We start from the raw sequence: 19421 nt of genomic DNA on the forward strand, positions 1-19421 counted from the left end.
GAAGAGTTAATTTCAGAATAGGTAAGAATATTCTTTTAAAGATCATGATTAACTGAGAAGTTGCAACTGTTTCATATTAGGAGGTTCTACAAAGATTTATTTGAAAGTTAATGTGTATTCTTATACCTGGACTAGAATCAAGTAGTTTTCTATAGGTTCTTCTACAACGAAACTATGTTGCTAATGTCTTTGACACTCAAGATCCAGTTAATACAAATTATTTTAAGGGTTAATGATTGTTTAAAGTTTAATTCAAGACATTTATGTTCAAAGGCCTATGGTGTCTCAAGAAAAAAATTTATTTAAAAAAACTATGGCAGTTTTCCATTTGGTTCATTTGCATTTAGCCTTACAAGAATTGATGCTTATATTATACTTCTAAGATTTCAAAGCACACTATAACAGCAACTTGGTGGGGGTAGGTATTATCCCATTTATCCCATTATACCTTAAGTTTAGTAGCATAATTAAAAATAAACCAATCCACAGCAGTTTACTGTACTGGTAATTAAAAAACTCAATGATTTTGTCTTGCAACAATAAGATGTAAATATTTCTAATTTAGCACTGATTTTTTTTTTTTTAACCAGATGGTTGAATAAAGACAAATGGGGGCAAGCTCTTAATTTCTCTCTACAAATTAGGAAAAAGTAAAAGAAGAAACAAGTTGTCTCTTATCTGCCCTTTTCCCATTGGTTAAGTCTGGAGATGGAATCATGAATGAGTAAAACCTCATTCCCATGGATTTTAAGATTCCAGTCTGTTCTTAAAGACAGTTCAAGAATAAGAAAGCACAGTGAGGCTGGCCGACCATGCTCCAGGATGGAACAGTGAAAGAAACCACGCTATTCAAGAATGCAGTTGGAAGGAAATAGACAAAAAGCAAAACTGCCCTTTGAAACTGTTCAATCTGAAAGCAGAGGCACTCTCTGTAAAGCAGAACACATCCGTATCTTCCTGTCTGTTCTCAGGCACACGAAGCATATTGTAAACCCCAAGATGTAGAATAACACTGAGCACAGTTAAGTTTAACAGTGTCCGGTCAACTTAGCATATATTAGCACACTTCTCTGAGCTGTAAAATGTAAGATCCACCTCATAAGACTGGTATCAGCATTAGTTGCTGTGTGATCTCAGATGCTCCCATGCCATGGCCCATTCTGGAATGCCTTCTCTCCTTTTCTCCTACACTTGGAGTGGCAACCTTCAAGGACCAGTTCAAATCCAACTCTTTCCTGGAGCCCTCTCTGCATCCTATGCTCCTGAAATCCTGCAGGACTTACTGTGCTGTGTGCCCAGCTCTCTGTGCACACTTACTGCCCTGCAGCCTTGGTTACTCATCTGTTCTACCACCCTAACTGTGCCATGTCAGCCTCCTGAAGACCTGGTGTGTACCTCTTTGAATCTCCACACCTCCATGAACTTGACAAGGGGTCAACATTTGTTAATTGACAGAAGCCACGATTAAACACGAACAATATTTAATTTAAAAACAATGTACACCTTAGAATATCTCACATCCCTTCCCTCCTTGTTCTCCCACAGCTAATGGCAAAGCAAGAAGGATCAAGACTAAGATTTCAGAACCAAGAGTCAATTTAATTTTACAGTATCAAAACATGGAAACCCCCCAAATTCAACATAGCAGCTGTTACGTTTGCAAATGAGAAGGGTCAGCTGTAAAAATACAGCCCCTGGAATAATGGTCACAGGGCAAACTGCGGGAACATCTCCCCGGGACCCTCTATTGCTGATACAGTCAGGAAGTCAGGGCCAGTGGCGCCCTGGCCAGTGGCCCTCCTCTTCCTAGCCCCTACTTTCTCTGCCTCAGACTACATCTTGAAAAACCGCTCCCACCCAACAAAATGCACTACTTTATGTAACTGTTTTTATAATTCAAAGGCATATATAACTGTCAGTAAGAACTTCTGACTGGATCAGGCTAACTGGCATTCCATTCCACTCTGAGACAACAGAATTCAGAAAAACCAACTTGATAGATCAACATAACCTCATGTCTTAAATGTTTTATTTCTGTTTGGCTTTACAAAATACCAAAAATAGCCTTCACAGTCCCATTCCTACCTCCTCAAAAGCCTCAGGCACTGGGCACCCCCACGGGAGGATGAACGGGAACACACAGCTCAGGGCTGGTTGGCTATGAAGGCTGTCTCAATCAGGCTAGGATGCCAATGTGATACCTGGAGGTACCTCACCTGGAAGAGGCCTGCCTAGAGTAGCAGAAACTCTGGGGTATGCTGCCTAATAGGATAACTGTCTCTCCCCATTTAGAAATCAGGGTGTTAAGTGCTAAGAGGTAAGATCAAGTTTCTATACCAAGTGACTGGTGCTAATTTTTATCTTTTAAAAAACTTTTTAAATATACAGTTACAAACTTGAGGAAAAAGCAAACAATGGTTTAAGAGGTGCTTTTAAAATTTTGTGGACTACTGGGAAAGTAGGAATACATACTGGATTTTAGATGCCATGATGGAATGATTGTTCATTATCCTGTAACAATAATGGTATTCTGCCTATATAAAAAGAGTATTTGTATTCTTAGGTGATTCATACTAAAAATTTAGAGGTGAGGGGTCACTGTATGTGAGACTTGATTTCAAATGGTTCCGGAAAAGAGAAGGTGTGTGAGTGTGTTTGTGATGTGTTGTGTGGATGTGCTAGCCATAGAGCAAGACAGGGTGAGAGGAGGTGAGCAGCAACTAAGGCTTGGAACACTGAGGCACAATGAAAATGGAAAAAAAAATCACTATCACATCTAGACGAAGTTCATTTCTACAAAGAGTAAGCTAACATGCTCTGACAGCCTGTCAAAACAGAAAATCAATGCTGCCCTTAAAAGCCAGAGAGAGAAAAGGAAAGAAGGAAGCACACAGAGTCCCAGCTATGTGCACTGGGGCTCCATGCTGTCTTTCTTTTCTCTTTGGTTAAACACCTTTATTGAGATATAATTCACATACCATACAATTCATCCATTTATTTTTTTTCTTAAGATTTCATTTATTTATTTGCCAGAGAGAGAGAGCACGCGCGCACAAGCAAGGAGAGGGAGAAGCAGGCTCCCCACTGAGCAAGGAGTCCAACACGGGGCTTAATCCCAGGGCCCTGGGGTCATGATCCGAGCCGAAGGCAGATGCTTAACCAACTGAACCACCCAGGCGCCCCAATTCACCCATTTAAAGTGCACAACTCAGTGGTTGCAGTAGAGGCACAGCTGTGCACACATCACCACAATCTAAGATTAGAACATTTTATCACCTCCAGAAGAGACCCTTACCGTATGTAGTCGTTCCTCATTTTGCCCCAACCCCTACCCCCACTCCTGGCAACCTCTAGCTTACTTTCTGTCTGTATAGATTTTTTAATTCTGGACATTTCATATAAATGAAATCCTGTAATATGTAGCCTTTGGTGACTGGCTTCTTTCACTTAGCAGGTTCATCTGTGTTATGGTATGTGTCAGCAGTTCTTTCCTTTTTTACTGTCAAATAATATTCCAGTATTTTCCAGTCTAACACCCACGTTTTATCGATCCATTACATAGCTGGACCCCTGGGTTGTTTCTACTTTGGGGCTATTATAAATAAACAATGTTATGAACATCAGTGTACATGTTTTTCTATGAATGTATGTTTTCATTTCTCTGGGTTATATACCTTAGGGTGGAATTGCTGAGCCACATGGTAACTCTATGTTTAACTTTTTGAGGAACTACAAGACTGTTTTCCAAAGTGGCTGCACCATTTTACATTCCCGCCAGCAATGTATGAGGGTTCCAATTTCTCCACATCCTTGGCGACACTTGTTATTGTCTTTTTGATACTAGCCACCCCAGTAGGTATAAAGTGGTATCTCTGTGGTTTTGATTTTCATTTTCCTGATGGCTAATGATGTTGAACATCTTTTCATGTACTTATTGGACATGGGTATATCCTCTTTTGAGACATGTCTATTTAAATCCATTGTCCAGTTTTTAATTGGGTTTATGTCTTTTTATTACTGAGTTGCAAGAATTTCCAATATATTCTGGATACCAGTTCCTTATCAGATATAGGACTTGCAAAAAACCATTTAAAGCACAGAATTTTAAATTTTGATGTACTCCAATTTGTCTCTCTTTCCTTTTGTTAGGTACTTTCTTGTTTAATGCTTATAGTAGTTGTGAGGAGTAGGAATTATTGATCCCATTCTACAAATGAAGATGAAACTCAATGAAATTAGGCAAATGACCCAAGGTTTCACATAGGGCTGCTACACATGGTCTTGCCCTGCACAATGCAGTCGGCTGAAAAGCGGCAGTCTTGGCTACTTGCTGGAGCTGCGATATGGACTCAGGCTTTCTGACTAGGCCAGGCCTAGGCTTTCTGACTAGGCTTTCTGACTTTGTACTCATTCACTCTATGAGTGTTATAGTGTAATACGGTTTATTTTTAAAGAAAATCCTTGGATTTTATACATTCAACATCCTAAAAATGTTGCCATTACTTAAAGGGTTTGGAGTTCATCTTTGGAAGCTATACCAAGAGGTTGCAAGTCACAGATTTAAGGAACACACTCGATTATGGTGTGGGGAGACTTTAGTTTATAAAGAAGCCAAAAGTTCAGGGCATCAAGACTGCAATGAGGTAAGTTATTAGGCGGCTTACACCATATTGAATTTATATACACTGCTATACATACCAATCAATATAAAGCATGAGACATGTTATTTTATGGCTCAAAGTAGATCTTAATCTCTAAAAAATGCAACAAAAAATGTCTCTAGCAATGACAACCCAGATGGGACAGATACCAGAGAATGGTTATAAAATGTATAAAAAGTAATCATCTTGATACATTTTAAAACATTTTGACATAAAAATTGGCCATCTTTTTACTTCTTGGTCATACCAGCTATATATGAAACACACCACTGGATTATTAGAGCTAAAAAGGATTTTACATATGGTTCAATCCCTTTATTTTATTTTTTATTTATTTTATTTTATTTTTTAAAGATTTTATTTATTTATTTGACAGAGAGAGAGACAGTGAGAGAGGGAACACAAGCAGGGGGACTGGGAGAGGGAGAAGCAGGCTCCCCGCTGAGCAAGGAGCCCGATGTGGGGCTCGATCCCAGGACCCTGGGATCATGACCTGAGCCGAAGGCAGACACTTAACGACTGAGCCACCCAGGCACCCAATCCCTTTAAGTGGGGAAGTTGATGTACAAAATTTTCAAGTTATTCATCCAAGTACTCAGGAGAACACGAGCAGAACAAGGACTAAAATTTAAGAAGGATGTAGTTCCCATGTTCTTATTCTTAATATTTGCTGTTTTAACTCTGCTTTTAGTATTTATGATTCTCTTCTCTCTCCCATAGACCTCTAAGGGGATTATACCATCCAAGACAGCTCTTCAGAAGGGTGGAGGCTCCGACCAAACTTCATTGTTTATCCTCCAATTGGATTTTTCCCCAACACCAACTTATTTAAACATCTCAAATCTATGTAGATAACTCTGACAGCAAATAAAAGGGATTCATTTTATAAAGTGAGTTCTGAAGGGATACTGCCAAGCCTTGTTTCAAAAACCAGGCTCTTGCTTCCAATCTAAGAATTAAATGGCTTTCTGCCTGCTGTTTCTGCCTTTCCTCTTCAATTAGGGGAGAAGGCCAAGGCTGTGTCTCGAGGGATTCCTTCATAAGGAAAAATCAAGGCAGGATACAGTCTGAGGATGGGCCAGTTCAGGCTGGAAGTGGGCTAGCAGAGGGCTGTGGGAAAAGCGAACTGGATTCACGAGCAGGCTAGGTCAGTCTCCAGAGTGATTCCTCTCCACTGGAAACAGGTCTAAGTGCTGACACGGGGGTTTCCCACAGCTTCTACTGGCCTCCAAAGGCATATTTGTCATCAGAGGCTCTTGATGAAGCTGTACATAAATATCTGACTGTTGTTAAATACAAAACAAAACAAAACAAAAATATTCCACAGGAACCAAATTAAAACCATCTGTGAGCGGGAGAGGCCAAAAACTCAGTGTAAGTGCAAAAGGCCCAGCAGAAACCCTTGTTAATTGTGTTATTTACTTTGCTGAATAGTAAATTGTCATGCCAATGAAGTCATATCACATGACTATAATGTTTTTCATATGACTTTCCTGCTATGAGAGAAATGGGCACTTTATTTTCTAGAATTCTGAATTTTGTAGTAGATGAGTCAGAACCTGAGTTTTAATTCAGAATCAACCCTTCAGCTCAGCCTTTTTTATTTCTGCCAGGCTGTTCATGATTTTACACCTTATGTTATCATTGGCGTTAAACTTTATTTTTTAACAATCATTCGTTAATCTCTGATTCTGCAGGAAAAAAGTTCTGCTTAGCAAATGCTTGACAAAGATGCAAATTCTATTAATGAAGTGCTGTAACTGCAATCCTGAAATCATAACTGCATGACACAGCATCAAATACTGATGATATAGTCAAGGCGAGGGAGGAAAACATAGCCTAAAAGTAATCCTGGAGTCACGGAACTTGCAAACCTTCGAAAATGAGAATTTCAGGGGAATTGGGTTATGAAATTTTGTTATTTGAATTTCTCAAGGATATAGCTTGCTTAATTACCTCTCTTATGAATGAATCAGTCTTTTCTCTCTACTTACATGGGGTTTGAAAATTATCTGGCATTTCCCACAGCACAATGTCGAACCCACAGTTGGAACTAACTCAGTACACGTGAACAGGTACTTGATGAAAAATAACCCTAAGAAGATAAGTCACAGCAAATTTTATGAAAAGATGGCTAAGTCATTTGTGTGTCTGATTTACACTAAGCCTTTCTTCAGTGAAATTCAGCAGTTTTAAAACCATTTGGTGAGCACTTCAACAGCTTCATGACTTGGACATCTTGTGCTTCATCAACTTTAAGGCCATTTCCTTTTGTTCCAACTGGGATAAATAGACAGGGATGAACAAAAGAGAACTCGGGTCAATCTCCAAGTATCTAAACTCATTCTCAAAATGGCTCTTGAAAGTAAAGATCAGAACTTTCATGCAAAATTCCTTATTCGGATAGCAACATTTTAAGAGGGCAAAAAGCGGAGTTGGTGGGGGGGGGGCTTTCCACCATGGGGCCTTCTAATACTTCATAGGTAGAATATAACTATAATTTGGCAGCTAGATGGATGGCAGACATGGATCTCTTTCTTAGTGCCTTCTTTAGGAAACACAACATTAGCAAAAACATTTATGAGGGGAGGATTTAAATTTTTAAGCTACAACTCAAGATAAAGTTAATCTACCACACACATTCCTCATTTAAATATTTTTTTTATTGCATCCTGCCTCTACAGCTTCTCCTCACTGCACTCAATGAAACAGGATAATTTTCTTTACCTACTAAGTCAATCTACCAGTCTTCCTCTTTTCCTCCCAGCTCTATTACCATCCTATCTCTAATACCATTCAGTCATTTCCATTCATTTATTCCACTACCTCAAAATCACCATTACATCAAATAAATTCATCTTTATAAGTCTGGGCTGTCCATCCCTCCCTTCCCCCCCATCACCACACTTCCAGTCCCCACTCTGCATCCTGCATCTCAACCCCTTCTCCAACAGAAACCAACCTGGTGATTTGTCTGTTAATCTCAATCTCAACAGCACTATGATTACACTAGTAACCTAGACTAAAATAATGGCAATCAATCATCTGGGGCTACTTGATGATGGCAGAAAGGTGGGTGCAAAAAATTTGGTTGCATTAATCAATCTCACTAAATCTAGGTGATTCTGTCTTGAATATATCTTCCAATCCATTATTCCTGTGCTCCTTTCTATGAAAAGAAAGGGATTTGTAGTCTCTAGTAGGATGAGCTTTGCATTCTTCTTTTATAAAGGGTCTATATTTGGGGAGATAGACCACAGGTGTTAAAGGATAGGGGATTGTTTAATAGCATCAAAACTTTTCTTTCTTTAATGAAAAAAGAATTATCTTGCTACAACATGGATGAGCCTTGAAAATATCATGCTAAGTTAAAGACAGCAGACACAAAAGGCCACATATCATTTGATTTCATTTACATGACATGTCCAGAAGAGGCAAATCCATGGAGACAGAAAGTACAGTAGTGGTTGCCAGGCCTGGAAGGAAGGGAGAATGAGCAGTGACTGTTTAATGAGTATGGAGTTTCTTTTTGGGTGATGAAAATGTTCTAAACTTAGTAGTAAGGGTAGCACAACAACTCTGAATACACTAAAAACCACTGAATTGTACACTTTAAAAGGGTAAATTTCATGGTATGTGAATTGCAACTCAATAAAGCTGTTATTAAAAAAAAAACACCTTATCTGATTTCAGATAACTCTGGCTCCAACTACATTCTCATGATTCTGAGTAACACTCTAGAGACTCTTGGCCTCTGAGACCTTTATTCAGCCTAGAATGCCCTCCTCCATTTCCCTCCCAATTTTTATTTTTAAAGACAGCCTACTCATCCTTTAAAACTAACTGGTGATGGATGTTAACTAGACTTATTGTGGTGATCATTTTGGAATACATACAAATATTAAATCATTACACAGAAACACTAATATATAATGTAATATATCAATTATAGCTCAATAAAAAATTAAATTAAAAATTAATTAAATTTTAAAATTTATTTACTTACTTATTTATTTTTAAAGATTTTATTTATTTGACAGAAAGAGAGACAGCAAAACAGGGAACACAAGCAGGGGGAGTGGGAGAGGGAGAAGCAGGTTTCCCACCAAGCAGGGAACCTGATGCGGGGCTCGATCCCAGGACCCTGGGACCATACCTGAGCTGAAGGCAGACACTTAATGACTGAGCCACCTAGGTGCTCCAAATTTTAAAATTTAAACTGGAATACTTGTTCCCTTATGTGTGAAGCTTTCTTTGACATCCCTACTCCCCCAGGCAGGAGTAACTGCTCTCTGAGCACTTAATATATATAAATGACTAAAATATTTTTGATGAGTGGCGCCTGGGTGGCTCAGTCGTTAAGTGTCTGCCTTTAGCTCAGGTCATGATCCCGGGGTTCTGGGATCGAGCCCCACATCGGGCTCCCTGCTCTGCAGGAAGCCTGCTTCTCCCTCTCCCACTCCCCCTGCTTGTGTTCCCTCTCTTGCTGTGTCTCTTTCTCTGTCAAATAAATAAATAAAATCTTAAAAAAATATATTTTTGATGATATTAGAATGTACTATTACATCTGTTTTTCATATTAGACTATGAGTACATCTCATTAATTTCTGTATTCAGTTACCAGCACAGTGACTTGCTATCAAATTTTTTTTAAAGATGTTCAGTAATTCCTGTTATAAAAAACAGTATTTGTACAAATACGTATTTTATAAACAATGTATAAAATGATACAGTCACATAAAATTATCTGGTTGAATCTTTTGCAATTCCAGAGTTGAGGCATAAAAAGAGTCCAAGATGAGAACTGGGCATTCTTGTTGCATTGCTAAAATAAATAAATCAGGACCTTTCTAAATGGGATGAAGAATTTTGTATTTTTATTACTCAACACCTGTTAATGCATTGGGAATCAAATACATAAATCAAAATGGTACCTTCACACAGATTATATATATATATAGATATATTTATTTACACACACACATTTTTCACAGTAATGTAAAATAATGTAGGTAGGGCAATCAATTTTGTTATGTCTTCTGCTGAGCATTATCTTAAAACACAGCCCTATTTAGAACACTGAAAGACATAAAACAGTTAATAACAAACAAAAAGAAATAATCAATAGTAATACAATAATAGTAAGGGACTTTAACATCCCACTTACATTGATGGACAGATCATCCAAACAGAAAATCAACAAGGAAACAGTGGCTTTGAATGACACACTGGACCAGATGGATTTAACAGACATATTCAGAACATTCAATCCTAAAACAGCAGAATACGCATTCTTTTCAATTGCATACGGAACATTCTCCAGAAGAGAACGCACATTAGGACACAAAACAAGTCTCAACAAATTAAAAAAAAATATCAAAGTGATATCATGCATCTTTTCTGACCACAATTTTATGAAACTAGAAATCAACCACAAGAAAAAATCTGGAAAGAGCACAAACACATGGAGGTTAAATAACATGCTACTAAACAATGAATGGGTCAACTAAGAAATCAAAGAAGAAACTGAAATTTACACAGAAACAAATAAAAATGAAAACACAATGGTCCAAAATCTTTGGGATACAGCAAAAGTAGTTCTAAGAGGGAAGTTTATAGGAATACAGGCCTATGTCAGGAAGCAAGAAAAATCTCAAACAACCTAAACTTACCCATAAAGGAGATAGAAAAAAGAACAAACAAAACCCAAACCCAGCAAAAGGAATATAAACAATTGTAACAGAAAATTATTAAAACCTATATGCCAAAAATTGGACAACTTAGAAGAAATGGACAAATTCCGAAAAACATTATAACCTCCCAAAAATGAAGCAGGAAGAAATAGAAAATTTGAACAGACCAACTGCCAGCAAAGAAATTGAATCAGTAATCAAAAAAACTTCCAACAAACAAAAGTCCAGGACTAGGCAGTTTCACAGGTGAATTCTACCAAACATTTAAAGAAGTGTTAATACTTATTCTCAAACTATTCTAAAAAATATAAGAGGAAGGAAAACTTTCAAATTCACTCTATGAGGCCAGTATCATCCTGATACCAAAACCAGATAAAGATGCCACAAAAGTGGGAACTACAGGCAAGTATCTCTCATGGATATAGATGCAAAAATCCTCAACAAAAAATGAGCAAACAGAATCCAACAATATATTTAAAAAAATCATACAACATGACTAAATGGGATTTATTCCTGGGATGCAAGCGTGATTCAATATTCACAAAACAATCAACGTGATACATCACATCAATAAGAGAAAGGATAAAAACCATATGACCATTTCAATAGATGCAGAAAAAGCATTTGATGAGGTACAACATCCATTCATGATAAAAAAAATAAAATAAAAACAACCCTCTGCAGAGTAGGTCTAGAGGAAATATATCTTAACATAATAAAGGCCTTATGTTAAAAGCCCATAGCCCAACACCATACTCAATGGTGAAAAACCAAGAGCTTTTACCCTAAGGTCACAAACAAGACAAGGATGTCCACTCTCACCACTTTTATTCAATATAGTACTAGAAGTCCTAGCAACAGCAATTAGACAACATAAAGAAATAAAAGGCATCCAAATTGGTGAGGAAGAAGTAAAACTCTCATTATTTGCAGATGACATGATACTCTGTATAGAAAACCCAAAAGACTCCACCAAAAAACTACTAGAACTGATAAATGAATTCACTAAAGTCCACAGGATACAAAATCAACGTACAGAAATCTGTTGCATTCCTACACACTAATAATGAAGCAACAGAAAGAGAAATTAAGAAAACAATCCCATTTACAATGGCATCAACAACAATTAAATACCTAGGAACAAACTTAACCAAGGAGGTGAAAGACCTACTCTAAAAGCTATAAAACACTGATAAAAGAAATTCAAGATGATGCCAAGAAATGGAAAGACATTCCATGTTCATGGGTTGGAAGAACAAATATCGTTAAAATGTCTATACTAGCCAAAGCAATCTACAGATTTAGTGCAATCCCTATCAAAATACCAACAGCATTTTTCACAGAACTAGAACAAACAATCTTAAATCTTTTTGAAGATTTTATTTATTTATTTTAGAGAGAGAGTGTGTGTGTGCAAGTGGGGGGAGAGGAAGAGGGAGAGGGAGAGGGAATCCCAGGCAAACTCTGTGCTGAGTGCAGGGCCCAATGCAGGGCTCGATCCCTAACCCTGAGGTCTTGACCTGAGCCAAAATCAAGAGTCAGACACTTAACCAATTGAGCCACCCAGGCGCTCCCAAACAATCCTAAAATTTGTATGGAACCACAAAAGACCCCAAATAGCCAAACCAATCTTGAAAAAGAAAAGCAAAATTGGAGATATCAAAATTCCGTATCTCAAGTTACATTACAAAGTGGTAGCAATTAAAACTGTATGGTACTAGCATAAAAATAGATGCACAGATCAATGGAATAGAAAAGAAAACCCAGAAATAAACCCATTATATGGTCAATTAATCTTCAACAAAGGAGGAATGAATATACAATGGAAAAATAACTCTTCAACAAACGGTGTTGGGAAAACTGGACAGCAACGTGAAAAAGAATGAAATTGGACCATTTTCTTTCACCATACACAAGAATAAACTCAAAACTGATTACAGACCTAACAGTGAGACCTGAAATCACAAAAATCCTTATAGAGAGCACAGATAGCTCTCTCTCCAACATGGGATGTATCAGCATATTTCTAGATATGTCTCTTGAGGCAAGGGAAATAAAAGCAAAAATAAACTATTGGGACTACGTCAAAATAAAAATCTTCTGCATAGTGAAGGAAACAATCTACAAAACTAAGAAAACAATCTACAAATGGGAGAAGATATTTACAAATGGCATATCCAATAAAGGGTTACCATCCAAAATGTATAAAGAACTGATACAACCTAATACCCAAAAAACAAATAACCCAGTTAAAAAATGGGTAGAAGACATGAACAGACATTTTTCCAAAGAAGACATCTAGATGGCCAACAGACATATGAAAAGATGCTCAATATCACTCATCATCAGGGAAATGCAAATCAAAACCACAATGAGATATTATCTCACATCTGTCAGAATGACTAAAATCAAAAACATAATAAACAGCAAGTGTTGGCAAGGATGTGGAGAAAAAGGAACTCTTGTACGTTGTTGGTGGGAATGCAAACTGGTGCAGCCACTATGGAAAACATTATGGAGGTTCCTAAAAAAATTAAAAATAGAACTACCCTATAATCCATTAATCACACTACAGGGTATTTACCGCCCCCCAAACAAAACAAAACAACAACAAAAAAAACACTAATTGAAAGGGATACATGCACCCCTGTGGTTATTGCATCATTATTTACAATAGTCAAACTGCAGAAGCAGCCCAAGTATCCACTGATAGATGAATGGATAAAGAAGATGTGGTATATATACAGTGGAATATGGTTCAGCCATAAAAAAGAATGAAATCTTGCCATTTGCAACAAAATGGATACAGCTAGAGAGTATAATGGTAAGCGAAGTAAGTCAGAAAAAGGCAAATACCATATGATTTCAGTCTTATGTGGAACTTAAGAAATCAAACATAACAAAGAAAAAAAATGTTTGAAATAGACTCTTAACTATAGAAATCTGATGGTTACTAGAGGGGAGGTGGGTGGAGGCATGGGGGAAATGGGGTTGAGGTAGGAAGAGTACACTTATCATGATGGAAAATAAGCTGAAATAAAAAGACAAAATTTTTTTAATTAAAAAAAAAAACACCACAGCCCTATTTAAGGCTCTTTTAAAAAAATAACGATACTTCTCTCAGATAAGGATTGCAAATTCTAATACCTGTAAGAGTCATTAACTCAAGAGCATCATTTAAATGGAGAATATCACCTAAAAAATAACTTTGGGCAAAAACCAACAAATGTGTGTCTCTAGAAAGGAAACTAGGTGGTAAGGGACAAGTGTAGGAGATTTCCTTTACATGCAGAATATTTTTTATACCTTCAAATTTCATATAAAGTACATTATTTATCTATAAAATTTGCATCCTTGCTCCAGCTAACCATCACTATTAAGAAATGCAGGCCTGGGCTTGCCAGATCTGATTTTTCAGAGAGGTTAGAAATGGGAAAATTCAGATTTTTATGTAAAATTCATAAGTTTTAAATGTTGACTTTATTCAGAATTTAGCACACAGGGCAGGCCAAACAAAACACACCTGCAAGCTATATCTGGCTCACAGGCCAACCAGTCTACCATCTCTAATCAAAAATTTGATGTGTGGCTTATGATTCCAAAACTATAAATATAATTTAATGGGGGAAAACTTCAAAAAGAAAACTCCGACTTGTGGATGAAACCATATCCCCTCTTGCCCCACCATCTATTTAGTCACTATTGCTCTCTTAAACTTTCCCTTCTCTTCCTGGGTCTTTGAAAAGGCTATTAATGTTTGACCAGCTAAAATGCAAAGCAGGTCAGATCTCATCAAGGAATCTGCCCATTATCCTAGCATCTGCTCTGTTTTAAAGAGTGAAATTTCGGGTCAATTTCAAGTTGCAATTCATCTAGCCAACAAGAGAGAAGTATATGAATAATTTCTAGATGGGTAGAAATATTCCCTCAGCAAACCAGTCAAACAATTGCATGGTTGAAAAGACCTGCAAGTTATTTTAACCTTATCATCAGGCAGTACAATGCTACCCAAAAGATAAAATGGCAGCCGTGATCAACATAATGTTCTGAACCATGTCTGGGAACCAATCACAATTTTGGGAAAAATCTCAAATTCTCTTTAAGTTCAGCAGAGATGCTGTTTATCTTCTGAAACTGAAGCTAAGAGACTCTATGTGGGTCTAACTATTGGTTATAAGTGGAGTACTACATCTATTGAATGCCCAGAGGACACCAAGGCAAGTTAAAGAAGAACTGGTTGCAGCTTTTTTTTTTTAAGTTTTCTTTATTTAAAGAATCTTTACACCCCATGTGGGGCTTGAACTCATGACCCCCAGATTAAGAGTTGCATGTTCTTCTGACTGAGTCAGCCAGGCACCCCAGAACTGATTTCAGTTTTAAAAGTAGTACGAGAGATGTACTATCTTGCCTCTCTGGTGTGCCTAAAACTCTCACCTCAATCTGCTGAAAGTTTCAAAGGATTTGACTCTGGTAGTTTTGATTTTCTTTACTCAGTGCTACTAGCTCCAATCTCCAAACAGCAGCCTTTGTTTGCCACAAGCTAGTCCAGTATCGGGCCTGAATGTCTACTCAATGGCCGCTGGGGCCTGCCCCAATGGTGAAGACACACAATCCCAGGCAGGGGTGGGAATGAGGTGGGAGTCAATAAATAGGACAATAGGACTAATGGCATCTTTGCAAGTGTTCCACTCCTGTGGGACACAGGCACTCAAGGTTTTCTTTATGTAGCTTGTGGAAATGATAAGACAGGCCACATTTCTCCTAAGAACTTCTTCATGGAAATTAAGATCTGCAATATATTCTAATTGACAAGCAACACATAACTCTCTCAGGTTGTGACTGGGGAAGCCATTTTATAGTAGAGTTCAGTGACCCAAGAAGATGTATCCAATTATGAAATAAAAGCCAGGCATGTTCTCTCTGAAGAACATGGCCAGAGCCCAGTCTTCCCTGTCTTACATTCTGATGTGTGGACATCAGAGACAACTCTCCCATGGCCACAGGCATGCTGTTCTTCAGAAAGGACCAGAGGTGCTTGAAAATAGATAATGCATACTCCCTTTAATTATGTGCATTTGGCACCTACTATACAACAATCTGCACACATCAACATCCAGCGACTACAGAAGGTTCCTTCTCTGGGAGCTAGCAGACTTATTTAGTGATGTATGTTCTAAGGAAAAAAATCAGAATTTACCGCTTCCTTACTGTTCCATAAATCTGAGTATCAAGTAGGTTTCAAACACACCAGTCCTCAGTATAGAAAGCTCGCTTTATTCTTACCTCAGCAGCTTGGGTCTCTTGATGCAGCAAAGTGAGACCAGTCAAGTCTTCTAAGAAGGAATGTGAAGAATTAAACACCTTCGCTAGGAAGTTAAATCCTTCTCGTTCATACTGATCAAGAACCTGTAAAACATTTATATTTTTTAAAAGGGGCTGGTTTTAAAAGCATATTACAAGATTTTCACTTCTATAAGCACTTGTCAAAAATGAAACTAAAACTAGAATTAAACATGTGAATAATAATGCAATCTGGAAGGCAAAAACTGGGAGGGCTTAGGATTTATCATTTTCCCTTCTTAGAAACAATGACAATATCCTTTTCCAATTCTGATGACAATTTTTCTTAAAATTTGTTTCATGACAATTCACTAAAAATTCTAGAAAAGCTGGGGTTCCTACTTCTAAAGTTCACTTGTTAGGGAAAAAAAAAAAAAAAAAAAAGGCCAGAAAAGAGCCAAGAAAAAAATTAAAGAGGATAAAAACAAAGAGAGGGACAAATGGATGGGAAATGTGATCTACCGGCTAGCCATATGTTTTTTTTTAAAAACAGAATAGTTTAAAAACGTAAAAATAAATTTCACCAGGCATGTCACAAAAGAGGATATCCAAATGGCCGATAAACATACGAAAAGTTGCTCAACATTACAAGTGGTTAGGGAAATGTAAACTAAAACCATAATGAAATCTTACTTTATATACACCAAAATGGCTAAAATAAAAAAGAAGATACCAAGTACTGGCAAGAATGTAGAACAACTGGGATTCTCATGGGAGTGCAAAATGAGAAAGCCATTTTAGAGGCTTAACACTTATATGCCCTGTGATCAAGCAATTTGACTCCTAGATATATATACCCTACAAAAAAAGTATGCGGTTGTATATCAGAAGACCCAAAGTGTCCATAGCAGCACTACTCATGATGGTCCAAACTAGAGACTACTCAAGTGTCCATCAATAGTAGAATGAACAAAGGGGTATATTCATGCAATAGAATACTACTTAGCAACGAAAACAACTATATCTACTTGCAACAATATAGATAATTCTCACAATGTTAAAAGAAAGAAGAGAGAAGCATTATTTACTGCACGATTACATTTAAAAAAAAAAGAACAGGCAAAACTAATCTAAGTGAGGAGAGTGGGTTACCCATGGAGGGACTGTAACTGAACGGGGCACAAGGGAGCTTCTAGATACTGATAACATTTGTTTCTTTATCTGGGTGTTGGTGTACTTTGTGAAAAGCCATCAAGCCCTTTTTTTGTATATATGTTGTCCTTCGATAAAAAGATTCAAGGCCTGCAGTCTTGACAGGAGAACAATTTGAGAATGTCTGAGTTCTCAGAAGCAAACAAAATAATGATTATTGTATTTAAAAATTCAAAGATCACAGGAATTGTGAGTGTTAGGAAATAGTGAACCAGAATGTCTCTAAAATTCTCTCAGAACTCGGAAGAAATAAAGAGATGAATGTATCAAAAAGCAGACATTGAAGATCAATCCAAGAAATCAATTACACATGAAGAGAAAGGCTGGAGAAGCAGTAACACAAGAAATAGAAAACAATTTTTAAAAAATTTCTCCATAAAGAAACAAAAATGTATAAATCCTTAATGCAGCAATTCCACTTCAAAGACTTTTCATACAGATATAGTTGTTCATGGGGAAAAACAATGATATGTAACGATGCTCACTGAAACACTGTTTGCAGCAACAAAAGATTAGAAGTGACTACTCTTTAATAGGGGCTGGTTAACAAAATTATGGTGTATTTACAATCAAGGGCATAATCTAGATCCGTTAAAAGAATGAGGTAGCTCTATAGTATTGATGTAAACTTATTTCTAAGACATACAGGTATATTAAAAGCAATGTCCAGACCATGTGTCTAGTATTAATGTCTTAAAAAAATAAAGACAGAGGAGGAAAGAGGAAGAAAGGGAAATGTAGCTGTGTGTATGCTTGTTTATGCATGTAAGATCTCTGGAAGAATACAGAGAAGTCTCTATTTTTTCCCCTAGTGCTGGAGGAAAGTCTCAGAAGAGGAGGAGGAGGAAGAGCTCTGAAGCCCTGATAGAGCTGGAGCTAGGAGGGGCAGCCCTCCTTCAGCTACAGGCAACAAAGCAGCAGTAGTGATAAGTTAGGAGAGCAGGGAACTGGGGACCGAGAAGCTCTGGGGTCTGACAGCAGGCAGCAAGGTCATCTGCTGCCAGAGAAGGGGATGGGTGGGCCATGGAGCTTGAGGGGGTAGTGATGGTCTGGGACAGCTGCGTGGGGAATGTGAGAAAAGGAAGTGGAGGCCCCTGCTCAGGACAGAAAATATACATTTTGGGAGAAATGTGGTTAAGGACCCATCTAAGCTTGGGCACTGACAGGATAAAGCTAACCGAGAGGTCAAAGAAATTGAGGGGCTGCTGAGTACCAGTGAAGGGAGCCAAGGAAGGGAAGGTAAGACCAGGCCGGAGGGAACAGATACACTGGGGATCATGGAGGAGCAAAGGGTGATCAGTACGCCTCAAGGTACACAAAGCAAAGCCTTTGGTTGATGAGCCCCAGTAAATTAATCTGACAACCCAATGCCTGGATAAAAAGGCACTTAGTAACTGAATCCCTCAGTAATAAAGAGATTCCTTACAAACAGGAATTTTATCTTAGGAAAAATATGCATGAAAATTAAGTGATCTTTTTCAAAATGATAAATACTGTGTGCTTAAGTGATCACTTATTTCTGAATCACTAAGCTCACTAATTAACTACTCTGTGCCAGGTTTTCAATAAGGTAAAAGAAGAAACAGGCTTGAAAAATGGATAAAAACCTTTAAAAAATTAGAATAATTCCAGAGATGATACTTTGTTGGACCTTAATCAACCTTTCAGATTTCAAGCCCATGTTTCCACAGATAATTTTGCAGTGCTACAAATCTGAATAGCAGAAAAACTAACAGCAAGAGCAGTAGGAGTAAAAGCCTCCCCCATAATCAAGATGTACAGAAAGTTTAATGCTGAAACACTATTCATTGTTCTGGCTTCAAAAATATGTGGAAAAACTTAATCCTCCGGGGGCATATTTAATCATGCAAGAGTTTTCTAGTATTCCCTTTATGTGCTGGGAAGTTAATCTGTATTACGAGTGTAAGCAGCTTATAAAAGGTACAAGGGTATTTTTCCCTACAGTTTGACCTTCTTAAAGGGGAAAATGTGTTTTAAATTATCCCCCACCCCACAAAAAGATACCATTACAATGAATATGAGCACTGCAACAATGTGTCAGTCTACATAAAACATAATGAACCTCCTAAGTAATTATATAATACATGGTACTGAGAAGTGTACACATTACATTTTGATAGGTTATAAGTACTCTAAAGGTACTGGGGGAGTTTGCTAAGTTAGAGAAATAGGACTCTTTTAATACAGGGATATGGGTCCTTTCCTGATGGACATGATTTTCCTTATTTCACTGTTTTATAAGGCTAGGTGAGCTTTACTCATGTCACATTCATACTGCTGGACAAAGATGACAGAATCTTTTTAAGACATGGTTATATGAGTATCCATTCTCTTGCTGAGATTCTTTGTTGACTCTTCACTAGATCAAACCCATACCCCCCAGCTAGGCATTTAAGTCCCTCCAGAACCCTCCAACTTTGGACAACTCTCTGGAGAATGCCTTTCATAGAGTTAAGATTACCTGACAATACCACGCAATGATTTACATTTCATGAGAAGCAGAAGAGATACATGGTTTACAATTCTTGTCTATTCTTAAACAAGGATATGAGGA

General features: G+C 37.6%; 1 long non-coding RNA gene across 1 annotated transcript in view; it reads right to left on the reverse strand.

Annotated features, from left to right (window-relative positions):
• LOC145721894 (uncharacterized) overlaps nt 1-17462 on the reverse strand; it is a 119067-nt gene extending 101605 nt beyond the window's left edge. The window contains exon 1 of the long non-coding RNA XR_014145902.1: nt 15638-17462. This is a non-coding gene — a long non-coding RNA (uncharacterized LOC145721894). The remainder of the gene's footprint in view (nt 1-15637) is intronic.
• Between the last annotated feature and the right edge of the window lie 1959 nt (nt 17463-19421).

Source organism: Leptonychotes weddellii, chromosome 1 (assembly GCF_054177405.1).
Source record: "Leptonychotes weddellii isolate Sample4059 chromosome 1, ASM5417740v2, whole genome shotgun sequence".
Taxonomy (NCBI): domain Eukaryota; kingdom Metazoa; phylum Chordata; class Mammalia; order Carnivora; family Phocidae; genus Leptonychotes; species Leptonychotes weddellii.